We start from the raw sequence: 13,298 nt of genomic DNA on the forward strand, positions 1-13,298 counted from the left end.
TTAATTCATAGATTTTATTTATATATATATAAAAAAAGGAAGCAAATATCCTATAATAAAATAAATTTGATGGAATCAACTTGGAAGGGCCATCAAGAACGTGAATAAATGCCATCCCCACATACCATGATCAAGACATGAAATTTCAAATAAATAAATATCTCAAGAGAAGCCCACTTCGGGGGATGGCTTTATAGAGCTTTGACTTTTCGAGTATATCTACATAAAAAACCCACCACTAGTAGATATTGTTTGCTTTAACCCGTTATATATTGTCGTCATTCTCACGATTTTAAAACGCTATCTACCGCAGAAAGATTTTCACACTCTTATAAAGAATATTTTGTCCTCCTCTCCAATTAATATAGAATCTGGCACAAGTTCATTGAATATTTATTGGACACAAATATAAAAAATTTATTCGATGAAGAATTGAAAGTTCAAGAATTTATTAGATACAAATTTAAAGATTAAATTGATAATTTAATTAATATTGTAAAAGAAAATCTAGAAGGGATTTTTTTCAAGTACATCCAAAATAATTAATTTATTTGGTAAAAGAATATGTGAATTGTGGTGTGGTGGTTGGTTGGTTTGGACCTTTGGATATATAATTATTACAATTTATGAGTAATTTACAAGTTAATTCTGTTTAGAAATTAAAGCCTGGTTGAAAATTAGGAGTGGAATTGGATTTAGTCAAAAAAGATACACTATTGTTATTAAGTTTATTCAAGTTGAAAATTATTTTAACTTTATTTTAATGTTCGATTATTTAAATTAAGCCTCTTGATAAATGGGAATATAAAATTTATATAAAATACAAAATGACATTTCTTTTTATCCCTTCCTTTCAAATTTTCAATTTGAACCTCAATAGAGCACGAATAAATTATTTTTAATAGATATTTCTTTTTACAATATTCCAATTATTGATATTTGTTGCAAAATTCATTAATTCTATTGGCAAATAGTTAAATAGTAATAACTCAATGATGAATGGGCTTGACTCGATTTTTGGTTGGAGTGAATGTTGAGTGGTCATCGAGTTTGAACTTTTGACCTTAGAAGATTTTGGCTCGAGGGGACGAAGGTTAGAGATAAGAAGGAACAATAGAGCAAAAAGGTCAAATATATCTTCATTGTTTTCATCTATATCTTCGGGGAATAATTTTTTACTTTTTTAATTCATTATTTCTAATCAACTTTTTCACATTTTATCACTTTTTTAAATTAATAAATACAAAGATTAACAACGAATATTATATCATTGACCAAGAGGTGAATGATCGAATTTCCCTCGGATACATTCCAATTTCCAATTTCATTTCCCAAAAATTATAAGACCAAAATAAACTCTCTATCCTCAACTACATTTACGTCCCAATAGGGAATGGGATGGACCCGTTCCCATGGGAGTTTCCATCCATGCCTAGACTCCCAAAATAAAAATTTTAAATGGGTGCAATTCACGTTCCTAGAACTCTAATTTTGCCAATATGACAATCTTTTTAAATCATTTGGTTCCCTATTTAAACACTTTTACATTTTTTTTTTACAGTCACATCTATCAGTAATATATATCAGTAATATAATGATAGATGTAAATTAATGAAACATTCTATCAATAATATACATCTATCACAACAAGTAAAGGTTGGTCTAGAGATCAATTAGAGAAAAATTACCTAGAATGAGTAAACCATTGTAATTGACTACCTAAGATTTAATATCCAACAAGTTACCTGGCCAACTAAATATGGTGGGATCATTGGGCTGTTTCACAAGAATAGTCGATCTGCTGAAAGCTGGTAGATATCAAAGATCAATAATAATAACATTAATAATATTAATAGATGGTAAGATCAATTGGATTTGCTTCTTTTTTTTCTTCTTTTCTCTCGCAAATATAAAATGTTGTTATGAAAAGCACCCTTTGAGAAATCCATGTCTCGTGGGCCGTAGGGCCAATTCCGTGGAGAAAGATTAGGATCCATACCCACAAGGGCCTAGGAGCAAAGGGGCAAAACGTAATTTTACTTAGTAATATGGTCAATTGGGGGAGAGAATTTACCTTGGTTAAAACCCGACCACTGCCCATTGCCATTGATGTCGGTTCTCAAATCAACCAATGGTCTACATCTAGTTAATGGATCGGCTTTTTACCTGCGGAATAGTTTTTAAAAAAAACCAATTGAGAGATCTAATTGAATTGGATGAACAATTGCATTAAAATTCATTTAATAGAAAACCCTAAGATAACCATTTACACCAATATATTAATTTAAACCCAAAACTAATACATGACAATTGTGAGCAACTTACCCCCCAAGTCACACTTTTAATCTATAAATCTGCTCTAAAGGTTGGGGGATGTATTGGGCTCAAAGCTGAGGAACCTTACAACTTTAAGAAGTCGAACCTATGTTAGATAGGTCCGTTTGCTTATCCTTCGATACAAGCACATAAACTTATGCTATAAAACTCACATTTTATATGAACTAACCTTTACAACAGTTTTTACAAGAAACAAGGATTTATATTCCAGAAAAAAGGAAGAGAACAACCTAAGGGCCATAGGTAGATGGAATCCCAGCCCAAGGAACTACCTAAAGAGAAAAATAATTGATAGTGAGACTATTCAGGACGGACTTTGCCAAAATCAATCTCCTAGCTTTTGAAAGAAGTCGGGTTCTCTCTCTCTCTCTCCCCATTTATCTAACTTAGACTTGCTTTGTCCTCAAGCGAATCCCTGAAAGCAAACGATCGAAAATTTCCACCTAAAGGGAAGCTTAGATAATTACAAGGCAGTCTTTCCACAATGTAGTTGATATTCAACTTTTTGGATGTTGATGTTGGTGCCTATGAGGGGCAGTTTTCGCCTTATTCATAGCTAGTCCCAAACGAAGAAGCAACAGATTTATGATGGACTACCAAGCTTTTAACATTCCCATCTACATCATCACAAAAGAAAAGCGTGTCATTTGAAAGCGGGTAGTTTCTACCGACTGGTTTCTGACCAAGAATTCCCTCAAAACTCTACTATAAATTCGTGAACCAAACACATGTCCAGAGATACAAGCTTCTATAACTTATTCCTTTGTACAATCCAAATTCATTATGTAAATCCAAATTTCTTAACTAAGACATACTAAAATCAAGCTAAACGCACCTAGAGAACTTTCTAGGCATATATTCAACGCACGTCCACCCCTAAAAATCTAAACTCAATACCCTTTGGAAGTCATTTCATGGAAATAAATAAAGAAAAAGAAGAAATGGGAATCCTAAAAGTAGAGGCATTAGATCAGTGGGACCATGGCAATATAATCAAACATGGGGCCTGGATTCTCTGCGGCAGTCTGCCAGTGTCTAGTGATAAATTTAGACCGTTCACTCTTAATGGGTGCTCTTTTTCACTTTCTTTTTGTTACTAAAAAATGATAGATTAAAAATGAACCTAGATTGTCCAATTAAAAAGAAAAATAAGTAGATGGCCTACAAGAAACCAGAGCGAATCCAGATAGATTATGGATGTCATGAGTGCCAATGTCATAAATTTCAGGTCAGATCAGCATATGCTATAAAGTAAAGGGAAGATAATCTATTCTTCCAGATTCAGCAAAAGTATGATTTTCAGGTCAGAACAACCCACAAGCGCACTTGAAATAAAGATGTCAAGATGAACGAAAAGCAAAACATGGAATTAGCAGAGAGACACTTTCTAATCAGTCCTTCACAGATGAATTTATTAAATGAGGCTCACAGGTAAGGCCGCAAGTGCGAGTCTAACAAAACCACAGAGCAGCTTCTAGTTCCATTCATGAACCCAAAGGCACACCCCTGCTGCAGTGACAGTGATATTGATTAGATTAAGCAAGATCAAAATCTGAAAAGCACAAGCCTTTTGAAGAGGAATAGAAGAGTATAAAGAAGTAACCAAAATGGTCAGAGCCTATCCACTTTGACCTCGTTTGATCTCATGCCTAACATATAGGAAAAGGGGAAAAAATCATGTATATATAGAACATGGTTAAAGCTTAGCAAGGTATTTTCTGAATAAACATAAATCAGAAAAGAAAAAGAGCAACGATGAAGGAAATGGATGAACAAAATCAGTGCAGAGGGATTCAGATTTAGGTTATGGACATAGATTCAGTGATTTCACGTGTTGTTAAACATGAAATAAACAATGGAAAAACAAGGTAAATCCCTGATGACCAGATATCTTTTTGATGTTCCATTTCCACATTTCTTAGACTTGGATCATTGAATTGGGGTAGAGAGAATTTTGTTAACCTCTGGCATCCCAACTCTGTCTTTACCATGTAGTGATGCTTTTAAGCTTTCCTCCTAGATCTCGTCCTTTCTGATCTCAGGGCTCTGCATACCAAAGAACTTTTCAACACATCTACCATGTCGAAAAGAAATACACCGCAAATATTTCTATCTTTTACAGAACAAGCCAAATCTACAATTAACGTGAGGCTAAAATAATTGATTGGGAACAGAAATTCAAGCAAGAACAATCCTATTTCAAGGATGAAATCTAAAACTTTAAGCCCAATAACTAAAAGGTATCGTGTATTATGAGTAATAATTTCAGTGTTTTAGGAGTATGCCAATAATTTAAAGCAACATTTGTTTGATTGTAAGATTTGCTTCCATCCAGTTTGACCAGTTTGAGTTCTTCAGGATCCCCAAGTTTGAACCGACCTTCTCCCCTTCTCTTCCCGAAGGAACAGTTAACTCAAATTCTCAACATACTAGATACCTGTTATAACACTTTCTTTATCTTTCAGTAATCAGAATACACAGAAATTTTTCATCTGCTCAAACAAACAAACCACTAAATTAATGAATCTCTTTTACTTCTCTCCAATTCCAGTCTCCCCCTTTCTCCCATAGGCGTTTGTCAATTTCTGCACTACAGTCACATTCTTCCTTTTCTTTCAAAAGTACAACTACCACCTGCCACAAATCATTAATCTTAAAGGCTTAAAAGTTGCCCCACAACATAGTTCAACATTAAGATTGGAATATTATCTTACCAATCACTCTCAACCAACTTGTCTCTCTCCACTTGAACCCCATTCATTAAGAGGGAAATTTATAACTTTCAATAGAAAAATAATTCTACTCGATGTCGTATCTTAAGGCAATATGATGATACGAATACTAAGGTAGTGGGAACAAGAATAAAGCAGATCGATCCCCTATTAGCAAATAATTTTTACTCAACTAATCTGATAACAGAATATAACGTCTGAATAAGGATTTACATTAATGCAGTACCTAAAAGTCAGCACTAGATAAGACAATAGCAATCAAAAGATGTGTTTCGAAGCAAACAAACGTACAATGCAACTGATGTATTAACAAGAATTTACAGAACTAAAGACAAGTTCACAACAAGCAATAATAACAGCGATACATATACATCAGTACAAACTAGAAAGTAGAGGAAAAAGAGGCTGATCATAAAGAACGGGAAGCAGAAAGTAGTTGAACTCAGAAATTGAATCTCACATATACAATAAATTAGGTTTCCCTCATCGGAACATCACAACATAATAACCTAAGATCCAATACTTGAAGCAAGGGTAACCGTTCCTGAAATTGCCGAGTCGTAAAAATTTTCGAAAGGTATGAGGCAGACAATTTTATCAGCCACTAGTAACATAAAAATACTACAAAATCATGAACAAGAGATGAACCTGAGGTTGATCGAGCTTGAGGAACGTTGAAACTAAGATCGGAATTTCGCCGCGGGAAGAAACGAGAAGAATGCCGCGGAATTCCCAGAGATGAATATGCACATCCATTTACTCTCGGTAATGAATTTGTCCTAACCTAAAAAATTACTAATAATAAAGTTTAAAAATAAAATAAATAAATAAACTAAATTGTTATTTTTTAAAAAAATTACACAATTTTAGTCGTATTATTTTTTAATATCTATAATTAAATTTTAATATTCTAAACTTTTCCTATTTAATAAGACATCAAACATAAACTAAATTAAGATAGCACACAATTGAACTTAATGTAGTAATTAAATCTTTTTATTATATTTATACGACATAATTTGTTGATTCCACGAGCTATATTCTCGAAATATTCAATCTTTCAATCAATTTCAATATATATATATATATTAAAATTTCATGGGTCATAAAATAAAAATATCTTAAAACTTTTTAATAATTTATTTTTTAAATTAAGTATTGACTATTTAAAAGATTATAAATATTTTTTTTAGACAAAATATAAAATTTACAATTATTTTTATTAATTTAGACATAATTTTAAAAAAATGTTGAGAGCCCAAGAGAAGCCCAAATCAAACGACATGTCGGCGCAGGTCTCATGCTTACGTGAGAGTGATTTCGTGATTGTGCGCGCGTGCCTTTTAAGCTAAATATTATCGTTGTTATTATTATTAATATGATAAACTCAGATATACCTCTTTCCAATTATCAATTATTCCTTTTTTTCCCACTTGCAATAGTTGCAAACAAAACCTAAAATCTTTATTAATTAATTAATTTATTTATTTTATTCATATTGCGCCGACAAGTCACTCGTTTATTTATATAATCACTTACGATTAAATTATTGGTCGTGTTTATGGGTTAGGTTTAATCAGATATTTTTTAGATTCAACCTAATTATTCGAGTTGTAAAATTTTCAACTTAACGAATATATATTTTAAGAAATTATCTGTGTATTAAAAAAAAATTATGAGATGCTCGAGAATAAATAATAAATAAATATATTTGCATGGTAAAAATATCTTTTTAAAAATTAACAATAAATTCAGGTCGGTTCAATTCAACCCAATCTAGTTTTATGGAAATCTATGAACCAACCTAATTTTGATTTTTCAAGTCATTAAATTTTTTGAAAACTCCCGACCACTAATTCAAATGATATCATGGCCAACTTAAAATGGCATAAATAAAAAAAAATGGGGATACGTTTTTGCATTTCACCGACCACTTTTATTTGGAATAGATCCTCTTCCTAGCTCGAATATTCTTTGACATCACTAGGGTATTTCATCATAAATTTCGTCTTTGAATTTGAGGGTAAAAAGCTCGCTTGTTATACGGGATTCGACGTATCCAACTGAACGAAGCAGCATTCCATTTTTTTCGGGGGCATCCTTCAGCTACACTACACAACATGAATGACGGGTGGAGTTGAAACAGACAGAATCAATGTAAAAAATCTTTCTCGAGCTCAAGTACGGACAACTCGTGCTACTTTGAAATTCGATAGATGTTATAAATAATTGTCATCTACCTTCTCTTTTTAGATCAAGGTACTCATCTCATTCCCAATCACTAGTTTACATTATCTTAACGAGCACTAATTCAACTCGAACTCTTTCATTAGGGTTTTTATCTCTATCACGATTCTTATAATATCTTAGACAATCTCTTTTAATTTAATAAAGAATCTTACTGATTTCACGTGAAATGATGTTAGGAGGCGTGTTAAGTTGGGTCAAATAATACAGACAAAATCCATCAAACAATTCGATCATGTCATTTGATCCCACTTGAGAATGGTTAGTCGAGTTTGTTGGACAAGAAAGTAGCCGTTTTTTAAAGTATACACCCTAGATGTAGGGATAGAGAAACAATTATAAGCGTGTTGAAAATAAGAAAATATATGACATTTAAAATTATGATCTTCTCTTTTTCAACAATTTGTTCGATCTGAGAAAGTAAGATTTAATTAAATATTTAAAGACAAAAACACGTGTTTGAGACTCGAACTTGTAACGACCCAGATCCACCGCTAGCAGATATTGTCCTCCTCTTTGGGCTTTCCCTTTCGGGCTTCCCCTCAAGGCTTTAAAACGTGTCTGCTAGGGGAAGGTTTCCGTTTGAGACTCGAACCTGTAACGACTCAGATTCACCGCTAGCAGATATTGTCCTCTTTGGGCTTTCCCTTTCGGGCTTCCCCTCAAGGCTTTAAAACGCGTCTGCTAAGGGAAGGTTTCCACACTCTTATAAAGGGTGATTTGTTCTCCTCCCCAACCAATGTGGAACATCACAGAACCACTCTACAAGGTCGACCTTATAAAACTTAAATTATATAGAATTGTAAAGAAATATAGTCATTGGCTAAATGAAAGCACAAATACTCTTTTACTGTCATTTCCAAGTCTAACTTAGATAGTTTAATATAGTCTCAAAATAAGAACTCTTGACTCGGGGAATTTCAAGGGTTGTAACCATTTGTTCGACACTTTAGTCCTTTTTTACTACACCTACGAGACTCACAATTCTTTATTCGATATTTGAGAATTCTATTGTCATGGCTAAGTTTAGGGCATGATTCTGATGTCATGTTAGGAATCACGGATCTCCACAATGATATGATATTGTCCACTTTGAGCATAAGATCTCATGGTTTTGCTTTGGGTATTCCTCACTTATAAACCTCTTCCACTAAATTAACCAATATCGAGATTCACTCCCAATAATCCTCAACAATTGTATGTTAGATGATCTCGGATGTATGAAGACGATCTTGGCTCGAGAAATAAGGAACTGGGTTATGTCGCTAAGTCATTAGGTTACGAGTTTCAATTTTAAATTATGATCCAAATCTTAAATGGGGTCGACTTTATTTGGGAGTGAGTTGAGGTGGGTGTGGAAGCACGAACAAAAAGAAACAAGAGAGAGAGAGAGAGAGAGACACGCGTGAGATTCACCTCTGCGAGTTGGCCTCTCCTGTCTCTAACAAAATCTTTCTTTATAAATACAAATATATATATATATATCTTTAGCTTAGCCTTTAATATATGCTTACTTGTCATTCCACTCGCTCTTGGTCGACATGGTTTGGTGCCTATGCCACCATTCTCTTTTTTTGCATGTAAAATGTGTTACTTTTTTTTTTTTTTTTTTTTTNTCTTTTCCTTTGCATATTAATCAATTATTTCTCCATATTAATCAATTATTTCTAGTCCCTACCCCTATATTTTTAGGGCATGTGTCCTTTTCTCGAGCTCACGGGAAGTACATTGAGCTTTATCATATTCACCTCACAAAACGTTCGGTTCACTGCTTTAAAATAAACTATAAAGCTAGCAGATATTGTTCTCTCTGTGTTTTCCCTTTCAGGCTTCTCCTCAAGATTTTAAAACACGTATGCTAAAAAGATGTTTTCACACCCTACACCCTTATAAAAGATATACTTCGTTCCCCTCTCCAATCGATATGAGATCTAACAATCCATCTCCCATCGAGGCCAGCGTTCTCGCTGACACTCGTTTCCCTCTCCAATCGATGTGAGATCTCACAATCCACCCTCATTCGAGCTCCAACGTCTTCGCTGACACACTACATGGTGTCTAACTTTAATACCATTTGTAACAGTTCAAGCCCACCACTACCAAATATTATTCTCAAGATTTTAAAATGCGTCTACTAGGTAGAGGTATCCACATCCTTATAAAGAATATTTCGTTCCCCTCTCCAAACAATATGGAATCTTACATATACAATTTTGAAAGTATGTCATACTATAAATTATTTATATCACATGGGTTACATTTTATAATAAAGATCAGACGTTAAACAAATTATCTTATCTTATATCGTCAGATTTCCATTACCCTAAACTACTTTTTAACTAAGATTAAGCCTTTAATACACATAAATACAAACCATACAGTTATTTTTGTATAAAAAAAGCAATGAAATATGACATATTTAAAGATAATATAAATTAAATGAGTTGCAATCAGTTGGAGCATCATCTCCATTAATGTTCTAAGTGGTCATCCACCTCAAAAATGGATTCTCTATGCATGCCTCATACACATATATTATTTATTTATTTATTTATTTATTTTGATGTAACCCGTCAAGATTTAAAATTTAGATCTTCACACTCGTGTGAAACAGACACTGAAATGATATCGATGTGCTAACAAATATATGTTTCGTATGCATATTGGTCACCTTTTTTTCGTCCCCTAATCATGAAACTCATCCCGAAATTCACTGAAGGCTTGTCCCGTCTTCGTAATTAAAAGTAGGTCGAGTAAATTGACTGATAAGATTTTTTTTTTTTTTTTTTTTTTTTTTTTTTTTTTTTTTNCTTTTTTTTTTAAATTAAAGCAAAAAAGAAAAAGGAAATCTTTTTTTAATTTTTTGTGCGTGACACGTTTCGAAATCCTAACTAAACTCTGGAACTGACTAAACGACAAAGCGCAGTTACTGCTCAAAGACGATCTTACCCTCCGCACCACGTTGAAATAAAAAAAACTGGAGACTGATTTCTGACCGTCCGATTGAAAAATGAGTATTTTTGGAAAATATTAAAAGAATAAATATTAGAGATATTGTTGTGTGTAGATTTAGATAAAGATATGCGCATGATGTAAATAGTACTGTGGGCTTGGCCCACGGCCCACTAGCCACAACTTTGTAATAAATAAATCATTAGTAAATTGATTTTTTTTTTAAATATATTAAATATGTAATTTTATATTCGCATGCACTGAGATCGTACGGCTCTCAATTCCTTTGTTTGGCCCCACCAATTTCTGATTTTGTTCCCACAAATATTTTATATCTTATTTTTTGGTAATATTTTATTAGTTAAATTTAAATTTTATGTGTATTTAATTATTATACCTAAAAATAAAATATTTATATAGCTACTTTTTTTATAAAAAAATTAAATTTATCGAGTATCAAATACAAAATACAAAATTTATAAATATAGGTACAAATCTCGATTATTTTACGAGGTGAATTTTAATTACGTCTAATCTGATTTTAACCACTGGTAAATTTTAAAAAATATTACTTAGAGTATACTCTTTTGTGTCGATTTTTTATTGGGCAATATTTTTAGCTGAAATATTTTGATTTGGTTTATCGAAAAAAAATTTAACTTCAAATAACAACTCAAATAGTGTTACCGATCAAAATCGAAGTGAAAATTTATACGAAACTTTAACGGAAGCTCATAACATGGACCCTTGTAAATTTAGAAATATTTAGATAGTTGGAGAGTTCCTAACAGTCTCCATACACGATAACTTGATAAAACGGCATTGTATATCATATGCATAAAGGACATGACGTTTTATCTACTGATTACTGTGATACAAATGTGTACTCTGTCAATCGAGACAGTTCACTGTTAAAAGTTAATTGACAACTCTTTAATAGTCGCATGTTGTATAATTATAAGGAAAACGACTTTGCATTACGACCGGCTACTATGATTATACACTAAAATCAAATAGCTATTTACCGAGCAATTCCGACAAGTTATAGTTTAGGAAGAGTTTCAAAATAGCTACTTAAATAAATCTCGAAAACTTATGATCACTATGGTTAGCTTAGAACGATGAAATCGAACTAGATCAGTTCAAATCTATGGTTGAGATGAATATAAAACTAGCTTAAAATGGAATATTGTTTTAATGAAGTTGTAACCATTTAAGGCAATGAAATGATTGGAAAAACATAGTGGTTTTGACCAAAAGATAACACAATAATTGAAGAGTGAAATGAAAGGCTTGAAAATGCCACCAACCACGTTAACTTCTAAGTGTAAAAACCTTGGCGAAAGTTGTCTTGCGCCCCTTGATATTCTCTACCTATCCACCTGTATTGGTTTCGGGTACAGGTACCCTTTTGTTGAAGGTCGTTTGAGCTTTTTCTGTGAGTATGACATGAGTTAGTATAACGCCATAGCGCCTGGTACTCAAACATTCGCTCGAGGTATTTTCTCTCCCTCTTTTTACTTTCAAAATACTACTTGTCATAATCGCACTTTGATAGCAGTGAACTTGCAATTGTGCGTCACTCACTTCCCAGCAACAAGTGAGTTAAGCCTATTCGTTCTTACGTCGCCTACAAGCAATCAACGTATGCTCGAGCCTCTAGCCCGAGTTCAAGAAGAAAGTTTTAAAAAACGGGGCAGAGAAATTTTGAAAGCAAGGTTTGAGAAATTGAAATTGTAATCAAAAGACAACAACAACGGCTTACTGCATATAACTATCGAGTAGGAAGAAGTGACTAGATTTTACCTCTCTTTAATCGAAGAAAGTGCTTATGTAGTGGACAATTAAATTTTTATCGATCATTTTCTTCTCTTATTACTCGATGATTCAAGACATCTATTTCTCTTCGTATCGAAGTTTTGAATTCTCACGGTATATTTATTTTACTAAAAAAAAAAAAAAAAAGTCGAATTTTTTCATATTCCAATTAAACTTTTTTATGTCGTGTTTTCACATATTTTATCTCGAAAAAAATTGAAGACGATTCACAGCCCGAACATAAAAAAGAGAACAAAATTTAGTCATTAACAATAAACGTATTTAATTCAAGTACGTCGAGCGTCACCGACACTTTGAATTAAATAATTATATTATTCATTCAAAGTTAGGGAAAGGAATTTTACTTTTCTTTTAATTAAAAAATAATAATTAAGATTTATGGTTTTTTTTTTTAACAATATTCTTTTAATTTTTTTTAATTCTCTCTCTAGAAAATTAGAAAAAGGGAGGGGTGAGAAACTGTTTATAAGGGAATATAAGAATCTCTGCGGGCTTTTTAAGAAAAAAAGCAATATATATATATATATATATATATTTTTTCATATGTCATTTGGGAGATTCTTTAATATAAAATATATTATCATTTTGAAACTCGACCGCCTACCCGACAATTGGTTGTGAAATAGAAAATAAGAAATTTTTTTTACTGGAGGTCCTACCGAAACTCGAATCCTCATTGAAATAAGGAAAGAAAAGGGAGTGCAAAGAGATTTTTACCCGTTAACTAAATGGGACCGATGACAGAGATCGTATTCTCCGTTCCCGTCCACTCCTCCAACTCTGTCCAAATCCTTGCCCCGTAGACATCTTTAGTTAAAAACGATATCTTAGTTCTTAATCCTTTTATTTATTTTATTTTGTATAAAATATATATTAAATTTTTTAGGTATCTATTAAATATAAAATTAAAATTAAAAATTTTAATAAATAATTACCGGACTATATATATATATATTTTGAGACAGATCGCTCTATTTATTTATTATTTTTTTTTAAAACACATGCTTATTTGTAAAAGTCACGTGGTTTACAAATTTTTGTAAACAATAATAATAATATTATTATTATATTTTAAGATTTGGTTAAATTCTTTTTTTTTTTCTTTTTTACAAAATTTGCATGGGAAGTTAGGTTTTTATACTTTACTTTTAAGAGCATCAGCCTTTTGAATGTTTCCCAAATTTCATTGAA

General features: G+C 32.2%; 1 long non-coding RNA gene across 5 annotated transcripts; it reads right to left on the bottom strand.

The window, feature by feature from the left end:
- Window positions 1-1,589: 1,589 nt before the first annotated feature.
- LOC111789324 lies at window positions 1,590-5,840 on the bottom strand. Of its 5 annotated transcripts, none has more exons than XR_002814318.1 (6): window positions 5,718-5,840; window positions 4,300-4,383; window positions 3,941-3,986; window positions 3,767-3,843; window positions 2,075-2,166; window positions 1,590-1,798 (listed from the first exon to the last, which is right to left on the bottom strand). It is a non-coding gene; the product is annotated as an uncharacterized LOC111789324 (long non-coding RNA). The 5 variants fall into 5 exon arrangements; XR_002814315.1 differs by having other exon boundaries at window positions 1,590-1,801; XR_002814311.1 differs by having other exon boundaries at window positions 1,590-1,808.
- Between the last annotated feature and the right edge of the window lie 7,458 nt (window positions 5,841-13,298).

The sequence above is a fragment of the Cucurbita pepo genome, chromosome LG01 (genome assembly GCF_002806865.2).
Source record: "Cucurbita pepo subsp. pepo cultivar mu-cu-16 chromosome LG01, ASM280686v2, whole genome shotgun sequence".
Lineage (NCBI taxonomy): Eukaryota > Viridiplantae > Streptophyta > Magnoliopsida > Cucurbitales > Cucurbitaceae > Cucurbita > Cucurbita pepo.